The 20,323-nt window shown below is 39.1% G+C and overlaps 1 non-coding gene across 1 annotated transcript; it reads right to left on the bottom strand.

Annotated features, from left to right (window-relative positions):
* Window positions 1–3,893: 3,893 nt before the first annotated feature.
* Window positions 3,894–4,000, bottom strand: LOC141654593 (small nucleolar RNA R71). Its single transcript, XR_012548149.1, has one exon. It is a non-coding gene; the product is annotated as a small nucleolar RNA R71 (small nucleolar RNA).
* Between the last annotated feature and the right edge of the window lie 16,323 nt (window positions 4,001–20,323).

The following is a 20,323-nucleotide window of genomic DNA, read 5'->3' as shown; positions in this document are numbered from 1 at the left end:
TTGCAAATTAATCAAATTGACTACAAAAGGAAATGAAAGAAATAACTAACATTTATCATTTTACTTGTAAATATTTTTAACAAGGTTTAAAATTATGCATTTATATAATGACCTCGCACCTAAATTATATAAATGATTCCGAGATCCATTTTTACACAAACATGGGCACGGGAAACCAATATATCCCATACTTGCATAAATTTGGTGAATTAACTCTTTAATTGATTCTACTATAGAACTCTCGGTCGATGTATTTCATAAATTCCATCTCTAGCCCCGGAACATAAGACTAGTCTTTATATCCCGTTGAGTCCAACCAAATTTTGCGTGTAATAACGTTTTATTACCCCACTTACCCAAACATAAATGAAAGTACCCCGGGAAACCAAATCAACCCCAAATGTCAAAGGGATTCATGAGTCCTACTATTTGGTAAGGCTAATCTCAATTTTAAATATGTGAGAGGTCTTGTCGATTTATTATCTATCATCTTTAAGTGAACTAAGTCGATGAATACTCGATAATTATAATTGACAATAGTCGATAAGACGATAAAAAATGCATGTGAAGTTATGGCGATTTGGCAATGCATGCAAACATATAAAGCAAGCAAATAATGAAAAAATAAATTTCCTAGTATGGCATTTCCTAAAATATGACATTCATCAAAGAAAAATACAGCATTATAATATGTAATTAACCTGCCAAATTATATGCCAAATCGCCCTATTTAAACTTATATCGTAAATATAATCCGGTTTTATGTATATTTGCGATCTTTAACTTATTAAAATCGTAAAATAATACTAAAATCAAATTTTAGCCCAATTTAATTATTCAAACCTTTTTTGACTCAAAAAATTAGTCATCACTTAATTTTTTGACAATAATTCAACTTGATTTAACATTTATACTCATAATAAACCTTAAAATAATAACTTTTATGAAATAAATCCAAATTAAATTACAATAATTTCAAAATTTGAATTTTAAATTTTTGAACATTCTAGAATAATTCCACGACACTCATAATGTCAAAAATCAAGGTTAAAATTTTCGAATTTATTTCCAGAAAAATATAGTCGCGATTTATCGGTTTTATCAAATAAAACATCTAAACCATATGAAAATTAATCTAATAAATGTTTCAACTTTGGATCTGATATGTGGGATGTAAATGCAACCTAAAATAATTTTCGCATGCCATGTAATTCATTTTAGCTATTTTTTGCTAAAATAGTCACTATTTATGTCATTTTTACACTAAAAATTCATAAATCATGCAAAATGAATCGTGTTCATCTCAAAATTTACACATAGTGATTAAAAATTGCATGTGACAACATATTAAAATTTCACGACCTGTTTCGAAGATTAACTATTTTTAACCATTTTACCTCCATTTATTTCATTTTTATCACATAAAAATCATAAATCATGCAAAATAAATCAAATTTAAACGAAGTTTTACATACAATAAGTAAAATAGGCATGTAACGTCATATAAAAATATCAAGGTCAGAAACTAAGTCTAACTATTTTTAGCATTTTAAATACCATTTTACTCATAAAATGTAATAAAATCACTAAAAATCATTAAAATGAGCCAAAAATTACCATAAATAATCAATGATGCGTGTCCTAAATATGATGTTTTACACCCTATTTCACATGCATTTCAGAGCTCAATTATGTAGTTTATGCTACTATTTTCCCTATTTCCGTCTACTTTCGTGTTTTGTGTAATATTGCAGAAATGTGAAGAATCCAGCGGAAAATGAGCCAAATCCGTCCCCGAGTACTTGGCATATTATTTGACATGAAGATTTGACTCGGGAAATGAACTTGGTGCACGTATCAAGGCCTGAAAGATAGATTTGCGAGAGTTTCAGAAGCGGATTACCAGCTGACTTGGTCTATAGACTGACCTACATGGTCTATAGACTGTCAGAATGCTGAACAGTTTACTACAGCGGAGCTTGGTCGATCGACTGGTCCCAGTGGTCGATCGACCGCACCACGAGACTGACACGCAAATTAAAAGACGAGAGTTAGAAGCCCAATTGTAATTAGGTTTTAGGAATAAGAGTTACGTGATATTCCTATATAACGTAACCCCTTCCTACTCTTTTAGAGGGAGATTAGGATTCAGATTTACATACCTAGTTTACAGTTTCCATTAGTTCAAAATAAAGTTCTTCTTTTGCATTCGGATTTGCTTTTTCTTGCCTTCTTTATTTCTGGTAATTCTTGCTCTAGTTCTATTCCTTCTTTATAGATTAGAATTGACTAGTTAGAATCCCTAAGCCCTAATCCTTTCTTTATGCGATTTTATTGTTCATTTAATTTAGTTATGAATCCTGTTGTTTTCATCTTTATTTTTATTTCTGTTATTATTTCCTGTATGAGTAGCTAAACCCTTCGTGCTAAGATGTAGGGGATCTGTAGGTTAGACGGTTTCGACAATAGGTAATCTGTTATCGGGCTCTGGTCGATCGACTGACTTCGTTGGTCGATCGACTGGGTCCGTAGGTCGGTCGACCGCCCTGAATGGTCGATCGACTGCCACGTGTTAGATTAGCTTCGACTTAATTAATTTAATTGCTATATTTGACGAATCGAGTGCACGCGACTAGTTGAATGCTTGGGAATTGACCGACCCAATAGATCGAAAGATAGGGAAGGGAAATAGACTACTTAATTAAGACGACTAAATTAATAAGATCGAGAGATAAGTTAATTTAGGCTTTTAGTACCATTAATCAAGAACGAAAGTTAGTATTAGTGAGACTTAGGGACCCGTAGCTTAGGCCGAAAGGTTGCTACCTGTTAAATTGGACCGAGAAGACTTTTTATTTTCCCATCTAACATGCTTAAATCAGTTTACTTAGAGTTACCGTCGTCGAAACTACAGTGAACCGACCATCTTAGCATCCTTTTAATATTTGATTTCATCCATTTTCTTTAATCACTCATTTATTTGTTTTAAGTCTAATTTCAATTTGATTGCTTTTAGTTATAGAACTGTTTAAATCAAACCCCCTCACAACCGTGACTTTAGACTAAAATTAGACAACTATTAATTGCATCGCCTCTCTGTGGTTCGACCCTGACTGCCACCAGCTATAGTAGTAGTTAGGTTTTATAAATTTATCTTTGATACTCAACGACGGTATAAAATTTTGGCGTCGTTGCCGGGGAGGCAATTGTTTAATTTTTAGTTGTTTTTATTTTAGTCTTTATCTTAGTTTAAGGGACATCTGTTCCTTAAACTCTTCTCATATTCTACTTGTAGTTTCCTCTTATGTGCAGGTCACAGGGTGGTGAATTATGACCGTTAGATCCTGAGATCGAAAGGACTTTGCGTGAGTTGAGACGATCATCTAGAGTATTGCCGACATAGGAAGAGTTGAGTACTCTGTCCAGTTATTAAGAGAACGAGTTATTTGAGGAGGATCCACCTTCGTCTCCTATTTCTACTTCTTCAGCTGAGACCGTTACATCTCCAGTTATGGCGGAAGAAGTAAGTATAGCCAGTCACTCCGAGCCAAAAGCTGAGAATCTCTATAAGGGATTCGCGTTGCCAGCTGGGACAGATAGGAAATTCGAAGCGAAACCGTCCTACATTAACTTGGTTGAGAGAAACCAATTTGGGGGAGCTGCAAATGAAGATGCAGCTAAACATATGGAGATATTCATTGACTACTGTTGTTCCATACCCCCACCAAAGAGTGTGACCCGGACCGATAAAAGAGACGATGTTCATATTCTCGCTCCGTGATGCTGCTAGGGAGTGGTACCGAGATCTGGATCGAGCTGCCAATGGGATTATTGATTGGAATTCGCTGGCCCTAGCATTTTATAAGAAATATTTCTCTGCATCGAAGACCAATGCGATTAGAGCTCAGATCACAAGCTTTAAACAGGGTACTGATGAAGATTTTTATGAGGCATGGGTCCGTTTCAAGAGGCTGGTGCGATCTATTCCTCACCATGGGATTGAGAAATGGTTTCTGTGCAACCAGTTCTATAATGGTCTTTATGATGATCAAAGAGCTGTCCTAGATGCTGCAGCTAATGGGAGATTTCAAGAAAATAGCGGTGAGACAAAGGGGTGGAAAATCATCGATGACCTGGCCACCCATAAAGCTGAGCATGGGAATTCTAGAGGAAATCAGAGAAGAGCAGCTGAATCTCCTACTACAGCTGCAATAGAGGCCCTTACTGCAAGATTCGACAAGATGGATTTTGGGGGATCCCAAAAAGGTGGGATATATAAAGTTAATGCAGTTTCAGACGGTCCCTTTACATGCAAAAGATGTGGAGGAGAGGGACATGTTTCGGAGTTTTGTACTAGTTTGAATGAAACATGTGCTGCCTTTCAACACTTTAGGCAGACTGGTACTTATCCCGATCCCTCTAATGTCCACCCCAATTTGAGGTGGACTAACCAGAATGTCCTTAATACGGGTTCACAGCAGCAGCAGCAGCAAAGCTATGTGCCCCCTCATAAGCAGCAGCAATATCAAAAGCCTCCCTATGTGCCTCAGCATCAGCAATTTCAAAGTTCTGATATTTCAGATTTGAAAAACATGGTTCAGAATTTGTCGGGTTTGCTGCAAAAGGAGTCTCTAGCTAGAGAGACTTCTACAAAAATGTTGGAGAGTCAAATTGCACAATTGGCAAGCAAAAGTGCAACTAGAGCTCCGGGGCATTTACCGTCGCAGCCGGATCAAAAAGAGACTCTAAATGCGATTACTTTGAGGAGTGGGTCTACTCTTGATGGGCCCACTATGGTCAAGGAGGTTACTGAAAAAGATGGTGCGGAACCAAGTAAGAAAAAGGCTGGAATGAACAATAGCAAGAAAAAGACGATCAGCAGGTACATCAGTCGATCGACTGACACACCTGGTCGATCGACCGGGGGGTAACAAGAAGCTTCGTCTCGGAAGCGATCGATCGATCGACCTACATGGTCGATCGACTGAAGATACGTCTGATTGTGAACCTTTTCGTCCTCCAATGCCAGACAACTTGAGGGACTACTTATTTCGGGGTATGACGACTCCGAAATTATCGAGGCAAGATCCGAATGCTGATGGGTCAGTTCCGGTTCCAAAGTATGACCCTACGACGGTTAATGATTCATTCCTGAGACGGTCTGAAGAAGGTTCGAGCTACAACAAGGACAAGGTAGTGGATTTTCAGCCTAAGTCCATTGATGCCGGTATAAGAGACCTAGAGGAGAGGGCTAAGTTGCTTCTTACAGCCCCTTATCCAGAAAGATTGGTGCCGACAAAGGAACAGGTATCGTTTAACAAGTTTGAAAATGTTATTCGTAGTTTAAATGTGCAAGTTCCTTTCTTAGAATTAGTTAATCAAGTGCCTGCCTATATGAAATTTATGAAGCAGCTGTTGTCTAAAAAGAAGTCACTTGATACTGTGAAATCCGTCGCACTAACTGAGGAGTCATGTTCCTATTTGACTCATACTGTACCTCATAAGTTAGCTGACACTGGTAGCTTTTCTGTTCCTTGTAATATTGGTACCTTCTCAATTGAGAAGGCATTATGTGATCTAGGAGCTAGCATTAGTGTTATGCCTTTGAGTCTTGCTAAGAAATTGAGATTAACTAAGTTTGCAATCACAAACATGACAGTACAGATGGCTGATCGTTCTGCAGTTCAGCCTATAGGAGTCTTAGAGGATATTCCTGTGCAAATAGGAAAGTTCTTTTTCCCAGTTGACTTCATTGTGCTAGATATACCCGAGGATGTTCACATTCCTATCATTTTGGGTAGACCATTTCTGCACACTGCTGGTGCAGTTATAGATGTTGGCTCAGGGACATTGACCTTTAAGGTGGGAAAACAGTCCATTGTTTTTGCCCAGACCTATAAGAAGAAGGATGCTATGTACCCAGTAACTTGCAATGTAGTTAAATATTATGTTGTGTTGCCTGATATGCCTGCCCCTATGCCTAATTCTGTTATAACACCTCCGCCCCAGATTGGGAGCAAATTGGAGGAAGATCCTTCTGTTTTGACTGTTCCAGGAAATGGTTTGGGGAAGGAAGAGCCGTTCATTGCTCCAGTTGTGAGAGAGCCCATTGTGCAGAGAGGCGGTCTAGGGTGTCTGAGCTATGCAACTGATGAGGAGCCGGATGAGGAGCCAGTCAAGGTGACGGAGTCCGATTTGGATTTTGATGAGCCAGACGAGGTCATTTATTGGGAAGATGTTAGAGATGTTGATCCGTTGAGTCATGCGGATATTGGAGTTGTTAGGAGCCCCGCTGAGGAAATGAGTACTGTAGAGGCTACCTCTTGTAGCTAGAAGCCGAGCAAGTGGGCCATTCCGTGGCCATTCTTGATCAACTATTAGTTGAGTAAGACTTTTTAAAAATAAAAACATTTTATTGCTTTTGTTAGACTTTTTATTGCTTTGGTGTGCGCGAGACTTCGCTTTAATAAGTTTGCTTAAGATTTAAAGACTTTAGACTATTACTTTGGGTTTTGCGCAATTTTGGGCGCGTTATTATGTGTATTTGTGGGTTCATAGACCATATTAGCTCAGTTTATCGAGCTAATTCGAAGAAATCAGAAACTTAAATTGGCTATCTCAGTCGATCGACTGTCTTGTGCGGTCGATCGACTGTGCCGCGACTCCAGGGGCTTCTGTTCCTGTCACCCTGGTCGATCGACTGGCTGGTATGGTCGATCGACCGCCTTCGCTGCTGTACCTGTTCACGCCCATTCCCCTGCTGTGTTTGGTCGATTTGCGGAGTTGAGGGAGTCTTTTCTCCACTTTATTCTCCGATTCATTTCTGTTTTCTTCTGTTTTTCTTATTTTGCACATAATTTTGCGTTTCGTAAATTGCTTTCTCGGAATTACGCGCGGTACTTTTGTTTCTTTTCAGGTACTTATGGTAGCATCACTGCTCATCGAAACCTCCTAGCTCACGCTGGTTTGGGGAGGTTTCCTGCTGCGCTTAAAGTCTTGTGAGTTTCCGAGTCCTTCTTTTATGTCAATTTTAGTTATAATTCCGCAAAATCCCATTTCCTTTGCTATTTTCATTATATGATTTTGCACAATTGGGACATTGTGTGATTTGGTTTGGGGAAGGGTTTTGCGTCGCATTCATTCTGTTTTGCATTCACGTTTACTGCATTTTATTCTTGCATTGTTATTTATTTTCCCTTATATACACAAAAATCCAAAAAAATTGAAAAATTTCAAAAAATACAAAAATATAACGTTTACTTTTGCATATAGGTCGAGTCGGAACGGTAGTATTTTAATGATGACATTGCATTTGCATTTGTTTATGCCTAAGCCGTGCTTAATTGATATGTTATTAGTAGAATCAAATATGCATAGTCTACGAGTTTTCGTTAAATATCTTGCTGAACTTGAAACTTGACTTAGATTTATGGCAAACTACATCATTTTCTGAGATTTAGAGCCTTTTAACTGGTGACATTCATGAACAGTTCATTTAGGATGTGAGTAGTTACTCCTTATAAGGCATGTTACATCAATATGCATAAATATGAACTTTATCTGCTTAATACCTGTATGCATTCGGTCTGTGGTTTGTTGACACATGTGGTAGAGGTCCCCTTTTCTCATTTTACCCATAAACCTCACAAAGCCAAAAATAGCCTTTTGTCCCTTTAACTACATACTATATTTAGCCTACCTTATCTGAGCTAGTATTGGTAGTTGTGGGAATGTATTTATTGCATTTTAGGTATATTGCACTTTATGAGAAGGTTGGTGGAATGTTGGAAAGGAGGAAAAAAAGAAAAAAAAATAGAATTGAAAAAAGAGAAAAAATGAAAAGCAAGTTCGACCTTTGGTCGGTCGACTGGACTCATGGGTCGATCGACCGTGAACTTCAGAAATGAAAGAAAAAAATCAAAATCGCATAATTCAAAGTCTTTATTAAATGGCGATTTTTGCTCCCATGTTGTATTTGTATCTTATGGGGAGTTGACTAATTGTGGAAATTGTGAGATTTGTGCTTCTAATTGGCACCGTTTTGTATCGATTGATCTTGAGTTTGAAGTTGGGATGTTCCCGTAATTTGGATCTGTAGTTACTAGCTTGGATTTAACTCCTCATATCCAAATTTATCTTAGCCCCTTCTTACCCATTACCTCACATATCCATATTTACCTCGGCGTGTGTCATGGTCATTTGTTTGGTTGGAATGCATATGTATGGTTGTCGAGATCATTTTCATATTAGATTGCAGGCATGTTCTTATAGGTCGTAGTTAGGTGAGAGTCATTACAAAATTACTTCTTTCTATCTTTTACATATATTCACCTGTGCTTAAGTGTGATAGAGCGACCCGTGAGAGTCCATAATGATAAGTCTCTATAGTTTAAAGTTCAGCATTTTTTAACGACTACATAACTCGTTTGCATGATTCATATTGCTAATTGATTGTTAGTTGTTGCATTAAACTGGTTTAGGCTTTATAGTGCATTTCGCTCTGCGATTGAACTCGTTCCACTAAGTTTTAAGATCGAGTCTAGTTCTTGCTTGGGGACAAGCAAGGGTTTCGTTTGGGGAAGTTTGATGCGTGTCCTAAATATGATGTTTTACACCCTATTTCACACGCATTTCAGAGCTCAATTATGTAGTTTATGCTACTATTTTCCCTATTTCCGTCTACTTTCGTGTTTTGTGTAATATTGCAGAAGTGTGAAGAATCCAGCGGAAAATGAGCCAAATCCGTCCCCGAGTACTTGGCATATTATTTGACATGAAGATTTGGCTCGGGAAATGAACTTGGTGCGCATATCAAGGCCTGAAAGATAGATTTGCGAGAGTTTCAGAAGCGGATTACCAGCTGACTTGGTCTATAGACTGACCTACATGGTCTATAGACTGTCAGAATGCTGAACAGTTTACTGCAGCGGAGCTTGGTCGATCGACTGGTCCCAGTGGTCGATCGACCGCACCACGAGACTGACACGCAAATTAAAAGACGAGAGTTAGAAGCCCAATTGTAATTAGGTTTTAGGAATAAGAGTTACGTGACATTCCTATATAGCGTAACCCCTTCCTACTCTTTTAGAGAGAGATTAGGATTCAGATTTACATACCTAGTTTACAGTTTCCATTAGTTCAAAATAAAGTTCTTCTTTTGCATTCGGATTCGCTTTTTCTTGCCTTCTTTATTTCTGGTAATTCTTGCTCTAGTTCTATTCCTTCTTTATAGATTAGAATTGACTAGTTAGAATCCCTAAGCCCTAATCCTTTCTTTATGCGATTTTATTGTTCATTTAATTTAGTTATGAATCCTGTTGTTTTCATCTTTATTTTTGTTTCTGTTATTATTTCCTGTATAAGTAGCTAAACCCTTCGTGCTAAGATGTAGGGGATCTGTAGGTTAGACGGTTTCGACAATAGGTAATCTGTTATCGGGCTCTGGTCGATCGACTGACTTCGTTGGTCGATCGACTGGGTCCGTAGGTCGGTCGACCGCCCTGAATGGTCAATCGACTGCCACGTGTTAGATTAGCTTCGACTTAATTAATTTAATTGCTATATTTGACGAATCGAGTGCACGCGACTAGTTGAATGCTTGGGAATTGACCGACCCAATAGATCGAAAGATAGGGGAGGGAAATAGACTACTTAATTAAGACGACTAAATTAATAAGATAGAGTTATAAGTTAATTTAGGCTTTTAGTACCATTAATCAAGAACGAAAGTTAGTATTAGTGAGACTTAGGGACCCGTTGTAATACCCGCCTTTTTAGAGACCCTTTGACCAGCGTTGACTGACCTTGGGAGCGGTATAGTCCTTACAAGTACGTGCCAGATCACCTTGGGTTGTGAGTTATGCAAGGTACTCGATAGAGTAGAGGCTACTCGATCGAGTAGCTTGGATACTCGATCGAGTAGGGTGTCACTCGATCGAGTATGTGGGACACTCGATCGAGTATCGGGTTTTCAGCGAGGGTTTTTAATCGCGTTTTGTTAAATCCGCAAATCATTTCCGCCTCATTCCTTCAATCCTTTAGTCGCCTCTTTCCCTTCCCTTCACCATAAAACCTCCATGGAAGCCTTTGAAGGTTCTTGTGCCTTAGGAGAGCGTAACTTGAGTCGGGTAGCAGTCTTTTGCCAAGTTCCTCCTTATAGGTATGTCGTCATCATCATCCGTATCCTTATCTTTGCAGTTAGGGTTTGCTTGGTAGTGATAGATGATTGTGTTATGGATATAGGTGTTGCTTGATTGCTGGATATTACGTATGATTGGCATGGAAAGGTTGCGGTTGCTTAAAGGTAGGTTCGCCTACTCAGTTTCTGTGGATAGTCTAGTGTGTCGATTGTTGTGTCGTTGTTGTTGTATTGTGGTTGTGTTTGTGTGGCAGCGTATATACGGTTGTTGGTTGTTGTTGTATTGCAGCGGTTTGTGATTGTTTGTCTCTGGTTCTCGAGATACGTTCTCGGCTGAGTGGAGTCACTTGCGGGAGTGGCTTCACGCCCTAGTTTCGCCCTTCGTGGAACCCGCCACGGAAGGGGATGTGCACATTAATGGGATAGGGTTATTGCTCGGTATGATGCGCGGGGCTTAGGTGGGAACGGCTGCGGTCCCCCACTGGCAGGGCTGGTCCAGTGGACAGTCGGTGACGGAGATTGATTGGAGTGGGTGTGATTGTGTGTGCGACTGATTGTGTTGTGTTGTATTGCTAGATGTCGTTGGTATTGTTGTATCTTATCTCAGTACTGACCTTGTGTGGTTGTCTTGTTGTTTTATGTGTCTGCCGTGATCCCTTATGGTGAGCAGTCTGTCTTAGCAGGTGTTGATGTCGTTGATAGCTGGAGTCCGGGCAGGGATGAGTCTTCACGAGATTTGATAGTAATAGCGAGTAGCCACTGAGTTGTATCTTTTATAATGTTTGTTGGTTTTAAATCACTTGTAATATAACATAATAGTTCTTTCATCGACATTTGATTATTACTGTCCTCGGGCAACCGAGATGGTAATGCCGTTATATGCTAAGGAAGGCCTAGTTAAGGCTCCTCTGGATATGGGGGTGTTACAAAGTGGTATCAGAGCGACGATTTTGGAACCTGTAACCAATGAAAATAATGAACGTAGTGAGTTTAATAAAATGAACCTGGTGTATGTATAATGGGAGCCCCGCTGATGCTAGATTTTGGGTGAGTAGGCGCCCTCATTTCAAAATCTTGGCCCCATGGTACTTAAGCTAGTCACAGGGTATGGGGATGTGGAGTCCGTGTGTATGTATGTAATGTGTATGTTAGTTGTGTCGGAGTTATTTGTGGTCGAGTCTTTGTTAACGTAGAGATGGGTATAGTGGTTGCGTTTGGATGGTGTATAGTGAAGAATTGGCATGATTAGTGAACTTGTACGATGATTATGAGAAACGTGACAAGAGTTTATTTGATAGAAATGCGTGAAAATGTGAAAGTGTATGCCGTAATATGAAGGTGATCATGTTAGTGTTCGCTTCAGGTTGTTAATAACGGTAGTCATATACGAGTTTATAAGCCCTACCGTAATTACAATGATGATAGTTAAAGAAGTGCTGAGTTATAATATGAGAAATAGCATATAGTAATGCGTATATGCCTTTTTTATTGGTTGAAACTTTTCGCTGCGTGACGATCGATTTATGTGGAATAATTTGCTTATGATTGAAATTGGAACATGATAGGCCTTAATGTGCTATGTAGAGTATGCATTTATATGACATATGAAAGAATGATTTATCGTTAATTATATGTTTCGTATTGTCGTGGACATGAGTTTGCTAGTAATGTGGTAAGATAAGTTTTAAGTATAATATGGTGATGTAATTGTGTATGTAAATGACTCGGTAGCAGTAAACCGAGTTGAATAAATTTGTTGTAGCGTAATATGACATAAACCTTATTTGTTGAAACGGTATGACACGCTCGAGTAGTAATGTTAATACATGAGCAAGTGTGATAATTAGTGGCGAATTCCGAACTTAGTTTGGAATCGACACGCGATATTGTTTTTGCAGGAATCTTCAATTTATCTCGTATTTCTGACCGAGTACTCAACCTTACTTGACCGAGTGCGAGTGCTTACTAGACCGAGTAGACCTCACTCGATCTAGTTAGGAAGCTATGACGTCGGGATGTGGAAATTTTCTGCAGATACTCGACGAAATAGCACCTACTCGATCGAGTAGAGGGCACTCGATCGAGTACCCTAGGCACTCGATCGAGTAGGCTACAGTACCGAGCTCTTACGGGTTTCTTAAAACCCCCAATTCTTCTTATTCTTCTCATTCTTTCTTCTTAATTTCGAACCCTAAGCTCTTACAACCCTCAAAAGCTCTCATAAGTTTGTAGTGTGGTGACTGATTTGGGTTGTTTCTTCTTATTTGTTTGCATTCTTCTACTTTCCTACTTAATCAAGGTATGAATTTCTTCCCTATTTACATGTTTTATCACTTTGAACTTGTTAGAATGGTAGGATTGACTGAAATTTCGATTCACATGGGCGAATTATTACTTTTAATTGTTGTAATAAGATTCACATGCTTCCCTTTCATGAATGTTGGTGATTAATTGCTGTAAAATAGGATAGAAATTGCCGATTTGGGGGCCGAATTTTCTAGGGTTACAAAATCAAAATTTTGTTTGATTATTTTCTACATGTTGGATGATGAAATTGAGTACTGCATGTTGTATATACCATGTTGAAAGATGAATTTTAGTGATTTTCACCTCAAAAGTGCCTTGAAACTCCGTCTTAAAAGTGCCCCAAATTAAAATTCGTTTTCTATATCTGAAATTTGGTGTTGGATATGATTGTTTAAGTAAGGGTTAAACTTCAATATGATAATGGTGATGTTAATTGATAGTGAATATGTCACAATCGTTACAGCTGTAGAGACCGTCTGACAAGTTTAATTGAGTTGTTGTTTCTAATATTGAAAGTTGATGATGATATGTTTTAAATTTTCTTTCTATGAGTATGTATGAATATCTCACATGATGTTAAGTAATTATATGAAATAGCGTATTGAGTCATTACATAATATCCGAACTGGTTGAGTAGATGGTGTTATCATGCTAAATCATTCAACTATGGAGATCGTCTGAATTACCATAAACTGAGATTATATATCAAATTGGGAACTTGCTGGTGAATGTGTGTACCTAGCTGAGTATTTAAAGTTCGATTGCGTGAATTATGTGCCTTATATGTTTATGCAAGTTGGTTTAAGTTATATGCTGAAACAGATGCCGAGACTGAACATAGGGACCCGACAGAGCAAGGGGGGGAGGGCTTCACAGCTGAGCCTGGGGTGGGTAGTGGACCCGTAGTACCTGCGGTACTGGAGTACCCTACGGTTGTGTTTGTAGATTTTAAACAGAGAGAGCGTTTTGTGGTTTTGCAAAAACGCAAAATGAGGCCAACTCGGTGTGTGGATACCACACTTTTGGAGGATTTGGGAATAGAGACGGATGTCCGTCACATATTTGAGACTTTGGGATTTACGAGGTTGTATCGGCTGAGGAAACATTCCTACCCTTTTCTTACTTTGGAGTTTATGAGCTCCTTTAGTTATGACCCAGCTGCCCAAACCGTTGAGTTTCGGTTGATGAACACAAGTTTCTTGCTGACCATGGACCTTTTCGCTTCTCACCTTGGGTTGGCCAAGCCTCCCAAGGATTCCATCACTGATATTCCTGTTGAGTGCGGTGTCTGCCGCCTAATGCCTTGTCTTACCGGAAAGCCAGCTCCCACCTCAAGTAACATGTTGATTAATGATGTTCAGCATGTTACCTTGAGGATCTTTCTTCGTTCACTTTCGAACCTCTTTTATGATAGACCGGATATCATTAAACTGAACAATCATGAGGTGTTACTTCTGATGTCTTACCTCAACCCGGAGCGGACCGAGAGGGTGGTCTTTAATGCTCCTGCCATCGTCTGCGCTAGCCTTGCTTTGATGGCTACTGCCACTTCCCGGTACTTGAGTTGTGGCGCTATCGCCACTCGGTTAGCTGAAGAGCTAACCTCCTTTTAGGCTTCTTCCGAGTATGTTCCTCTGGCTACACCGGTGCCTATTATGGACCGTGACTACTACCTCGACCTGAAATGGTTGAGAACTTTAGCTGATGGCAGCCTAGCTTGGAGGGTGTGGGGCATGAGCTGGATGAAGATTCCGGATCCTGAGCACCTCCCACCGACAGGGCCGTTAGACCCGGTGGTTATAGCAGTGGACTCCGATGAGGAGGAGGAGGAGGGCGATGATGGACCTCGACAGTTGAGGACGTACCTCATTGATGACACGATCCTCCAGGTGATGCCCGAGCCGAAGAAGGGAGAGAATGCAGCCGTAGTGGAGGAGAGGCCCAGGTTGGGGAGAGGACCCCGTCGAGTGAGGGAGAGGACCGCTGAGACTAGACCACGGCCGGTAGCACCACCGCAGCAGCACCCTTTTCCGTGCTACCCCTACCTCGATACCCCGGAGACGCGATCGAGTTACTTGGCAGAGAGAGTGTCATCCACTTTGACACTCAGGAATATGCATGAGATGGCGTACACTCAGGGGATTGGGACCGAGGGACCGCATCCGGTATGGTGGAGTGGAGTTAAGGATTATAGTGGGGTTTTCCACTCTTACGGGGTGGATCAGTCAGCTTGGGGGACACCGCAGTCCTTTGCCTTTGGCGGCTTGACCCCATGGTACGTGAGTCCTGGAGCTGGAGCGGGGGTTGATGCGGGTGTTCGGTCATCGGGAGCGGGCACATCGGGAGGCGATGGTGGCGGAGATGAGGTGATGGAGGAGGAGCAGCAGCAGTAGCAGTAGCAGCAGGAGTGATACTCCTATTCTTTACTTTTGTGTTTGGTTGATGGTAGTCGTCGTTAGATTATGGTAGTCGTTGGTTGTTAGAACTTTTATCTTGGATTTGTATGGTTGGCCATAAGGCCGGATTTACTAGCTCGACTTTATTGCAGGATTTTGTGAGTCGGGAAGTCATCCCGACTCAAGTTATGTGACAATTATGTACGTATATATATATATATATATATATATATATATATATATATATATATATATATATATATATATATATATATATATATATATATATATATATGCGGGTTATGACAGGTTTTCCAAGGTATTTGACCTGTAGGTACTCGACAGAGTACCCCATACTCGGTCGAGTAGTCACAGTGCGGTGTGTGACAGAATGAGGCATTCTGATCTCAGGGCTACTCGATCGAGTAGCCAAGACACTCGATCGAGTAGCGGGCACTCGATCGAGTACCACTACATACTCGATCGAGTAGCACTGTTACAAGAACTTTTCGAAAATTAAAATTGCTTATTGGTTATATAATTGCATGTTTGATGTTTAACATGATGATTAATGAGTAGTAACATGTTCGGACCGTTCATTTCAATTGTTGGAGGTCGTGCTTGGTTTTAAAGGCGTATTTGCAACGAATAGTGAAGTTGTAATTATTCTTATTGCATTCATTTTACATCCGTTTTGTCTACAAGTTGTATTTCACCAAATCATATATATACAAACTCAAATGATATACTTATACATGCTTGACGGTGACTAATTATTCGAATATGGTTGTATATATCTTTATGATTGACTGGTTGTACGAGTAATATGAGTAATGTCAACAATGAATAATATGGTTTTGATTTATGTTACGATGCAAGTAATAAGTAACATATGTAGTAATTTGGTGGTGAACTTCGGGGACGAAGTTCCTTTTAGAGAGGAAGAGTAATGTCGCAAAAAAAAAAAAAAGAAGCAAAGCTGATTTCGAAATTATGTTGTTTATTCACAAAATTTTCTATTACTTTGGTCACATTGCGTGTATGAAGTTGTAACTGGTTGCCTTAGTCGTTGAGTAATTCATGTGTTGAAGTGAAGTCGAATAGAAAGATAGTCATGAGGCCGTGTGTTGGGTATAGAATTATATTATTGAGTACTTTAGTGGTGCTAAAGTGACATGTTTCGCGTTGATGGTAGTTGCTACGTGTTGTTGGTTGTTGCTAAGTGAGAAGAATGTAAACTCGTAGTGTGTTGAGTATTTCAAGTAATATCTTGTAAGAGTCGACCTATATAGAGTGACAGTTGATGATGATGACATAAGGGAATGGTATTTCTGGGGAGTGGTGACCTGTGTCGAAAGAGGAGTGATGTTGTTGTGTTCCCGTGTCTGGTGCTGTGAGATAGGTGAGTTAAACTTCGGGGACGAAGTTCTTTTAAGGGGGGAAGACTGTAATACCCGCCCTTTTAGAGACCCTTTGACCAGCGTTGACTGACCTTGGGAGCGGTATAGTCCTTAGAAGTGCGTGCCAAATCACCTTGGGTTGTGAGTTATGCGAGGTACTCGATAGAGTAGAGGCTACTCGATCGAGTAGCTTGGATACTCGATCGAGTAGGGTGTCACTCGATCGAGTATGTGGGACACTCGATCGAGTATCGGGTTTTCAGCGAGGGTTTTTAATCGCGTTTTGTTAAATCCGCAAATCATTTCCTCCTCATTCCTTCAATCCTTTAGTCGCCTCTTTCCCTTCCCTTCACCATAAAACCTCCATGGAAGCCTTTGAAGGTTCTTGTGCCTTAGGAGAGCGTAACTTGAGTCGGGTAGCGGGCTTTTGCCAAGTTCCTCCTTATAGGTATGTCGTCATCATCATCCGTATCCTTATCTTTGCAGTTAAGGTTTGCTTGGTAGTGATAGATGATTGTGTTATGGATATAGGTGTTGCTTGATTGCTGGATATTACGTATGATTGGCATGGAAAGGTTGCGGTTGCTTAAAGGTAGGTTCGCCTACTCAGTTTCTGTGGATAGTCTAGTGTGTCGATTGTTGTGTCGTTGTTGTTGTATTGTGGTTGTGTTTGTGTGGCAGCGTATATACGGTTGTTGGTTGTTGTTGTATTGCAGCGGTTTGTGATTGTTTGTCTCTGGTTCTCGAGATGCGTTCTCGGCTGAGTGGAGTCACTTGCGAAAGTGGCTTCACGCCCTAGTTTCGCCCTTCGTGGAACCCGCCACGGAAGGGGATGTGCACATTAATGGGACAGGGTTATCGCTCGGTATGATGAGCGGGGCTTAGGTGGGAACGGCTGCGGTCCCCCACTGGCAGGGCTGGTCCAGTGGACAGTCGGTGACGGAGATTGATTGGAGTGGGTGTGATTGTGTGTGCGACTGATTGTGTTGTGTTGTATTGCTAGATGTCGTTGGTATTGTTGTATCTTATCTCAGTACTGATCTTGTGTGGTTGTCTTGTTGTTTTATGTGTCTGCCGTGATCCCTTATGGTGAGCAGTTTGTCTTAGCAGGTGTTGATGTCGTTGATAGCTGGAGTTCGGGCAGGGATGAGTCTTCACGAGATTTGATAGTAATAGCGAGTAGCCACTGAGTTGTATCTTTTATAATGTTTGTTGGTTTTAAATCACTTGTAATATAACATAATAGTTCTTTCATCGACATTTGATTATTACTGTCCTCGGGCAACCGAGATGGTAATGCCCTTATATGCTAAGAAAGGCCTAGTTAAGGCTCATCTGGATATGGGGGTGTTACACCCGTAGCTTAGGCCGAAAGGTTGCTACCTGTTAAATTGGACCGAGAGGACTTTTTATTTTCCCATCTAACATGCTTAAATCAGTTTACTTAGAGTTACCGCCGTCGAAACTACAGTGAACCGACCATCTTAGCATCCTTTTAATATTTGATTTCATCCATTTTCTTTAATCACTCATTTATTTGTTTTAAGTCTAATTTTAATTTGATTGCTTTTAGTTATAGAACTGTTTAAATCAAACCCCCTCACAACCGTGACTTTAGACTAAAATTAGACAACTATTAATTGCATCGCCTCTCTATGGTTCGACCCTGACTGCCACCAGCTATAGTAGTAGTTAGGTTTTATAAATTTATCTTTGATACTCTACGACGGTATCAATCAAAATGACCTAAATATATTTTAGGACCAGAATATATAATATGAAAAAAGTTTCGTGACTTTATTTTATAAATCACAAAATATCTAGTTTTATATGTTTTACATTTAACTCGGAAAAACTATAAACCGATTATGCATGCAACGACCTATGCTCTGATACCACTTGAAAGGAATTCTTAATGCCCTAATTAAACTTATTTAATTTTAGGTCTAAATTACTCATTTATTTAGATGATGATCTAGTGCATGCATAACATAATATAAAGAGAAAGTAAGAACAATGTTCCTTACATTGTAGAAATCGGTTTTAGGGCACAAATGATGACTTCTTTCTACACTTGTTCTTGAGCTACAAGTTTATGGATGATCCTCCAAAATCCCAAAGTAGAGATTCTCCTCTTGATTGCACCAAGACTACCCCTTAAATCTAATAATATATTAACTAGATATGATTATTAGAAACCTTAAAATTTAATCTAATATTATTTCTTATTACTACTTTAGTAATCTAAATAAATATTTGATTTTGAACAAATGTATATTCTAAAACTTAATTTAGAGAGAGGAGAGAATGTGAGAGAAGTTGCCTAAAAACTAAAATGTAAGAATGAATTGTTTGAGAATAAGAACAACTCTTATTCTTTTTGTAGGGGGTGGAAAACCGGTGGGAGGGAGTGGCCAAGGGAGCCAATGCATGCCCTTCCTCTTTTTAGAATTGTTCTTCTCAAAATGCATTAGGGTGTAGTCTAGTCTATAAAGGTAATCATTGCGTTTTTAACAATTTAAAAACAATTAACCATTTCACCCTAATTACCTCTAAAAACTGGTGCCCCAAGTAAAATGGAATCCATTTTATTTTTGTCAATTGTCATTTTGTCATATAATGTGTAACATGTAACATGTAACATGTAACATGTTATTAATAATATTAATGCATATTTAACAATTAAATATCATTATATATATTAATTTAATTATATATAATAATTGACTAGTAATTCATAATTACAAGTATATAAAATGGTTCATGTTAATATAATCTACAACATATTGTAATTATAACTAACCAATCATTCTTAATTTAATTATTTCATAGACAAAGTTTTAGTAATATAACATTTTAATTACTAAAACGAATCTCATTTAATCGAATTACAATAAGATTCATATTCTTACTCATATATGTAAATTGTTCAATTTTAAGGAATTAAGTAATCTGTATCAATATACAATTAATTAATTTATCTATTACGGTAATCGTCCTTTAGATGTGACCTTAAGGGATCAACTGATCACCACCGTCAAACGACAGTAATGACAAACTCTACTCAGTCAATCATTACCGATTAATGTTGATCAGTTGACTTATATAAATGAATCATACTTTACGTATTCTTATCATGAGTTTCAATAATGTGATCGCACTATTGTTGAGGACACATACTCCAACAAAGACGAAATAAACTAGAATCAAAATTACCGAAATATAGAATTTGGAACTTGAATGAGAAAACACAAATGAAACTCAAATAAACTTGAATAAGAACTTGTATTATAAGAACCAAATGCTTAATGTAAATTGTTTAACAAAAGAGAATGCTTAACAATATGTAAACTAAAATGAAAATTAAAGAGAATTTGTGTGCTAAGTATGTAATGGAATGTAAAACAGATGTGTAAGAGATGTAAAGATATATGAGATATCCTACAATGACGGATTAAGGCCCCTATTTATAGTAAAATAGGGGCATAACGTAGACTCCATAGAACAAGGTCCGATCGGGGTCGTAGGTATCCGGTTAAATTCTCTTAGATCTTGATTAATTGCTCCAAGGGATCCAAAGTTCATGTTTAATGCCCCTTTATACACCCGGTTAATTGCACATTTGGGCATCCTAAGAGCATCTCCAAGCTTGACTTTTCCATTTGCTTGACTTGGACCTTTGCTTGGGCCAAATTCATTTCTTCATTTGTTCATCAACCCAAACTCCATGTTTCTTACTCGGTCTTGGAAATTACCCAAACACCCTTCCGCGGGCATGCTTAGTCTTTTAGCCTCGTGAACTCGTGTGCTTGCTACTTTGACGGGAATAAGCTACTAAAAGCTTAATTGCTTACAAGACATAATGAAAACAAGCAAATGACATGTAAAATAGACACATCACCCACCTAAGCCCATTAAATCACTAACATTAATGCAAATGACATGTAAAATAGAGCTTATATAGGGGGTAAAATCATATATAAAATGGACACATCACCCACCTAAGCCCCGCTCATCTCCATCGAGCGAATAACCCATGTCCATTAATGTGCACATCCCTCTTCTGACGGGAACCACAAGAG

Source organism: Silene latifolia, chromosome 4 (assembly GCF_048544455.1).
Source record: "Silene latifolia isolate original U9 population chromosome 4, ASM4854445v1, whole genome shotgun sequence".
Taxonomy (NCBI): Eukaryota; Viridiplantae; Streptophyta; class Magnoliopsida; order Caryophyllales; family Caryophyllaceae; genus Silene; species Silene latifolia.
The sequence above is the reverse complement of the archived record's forward strand: the minus strand, read 5'-3'. Positions and strand labels throughout refer to the sequence as shown.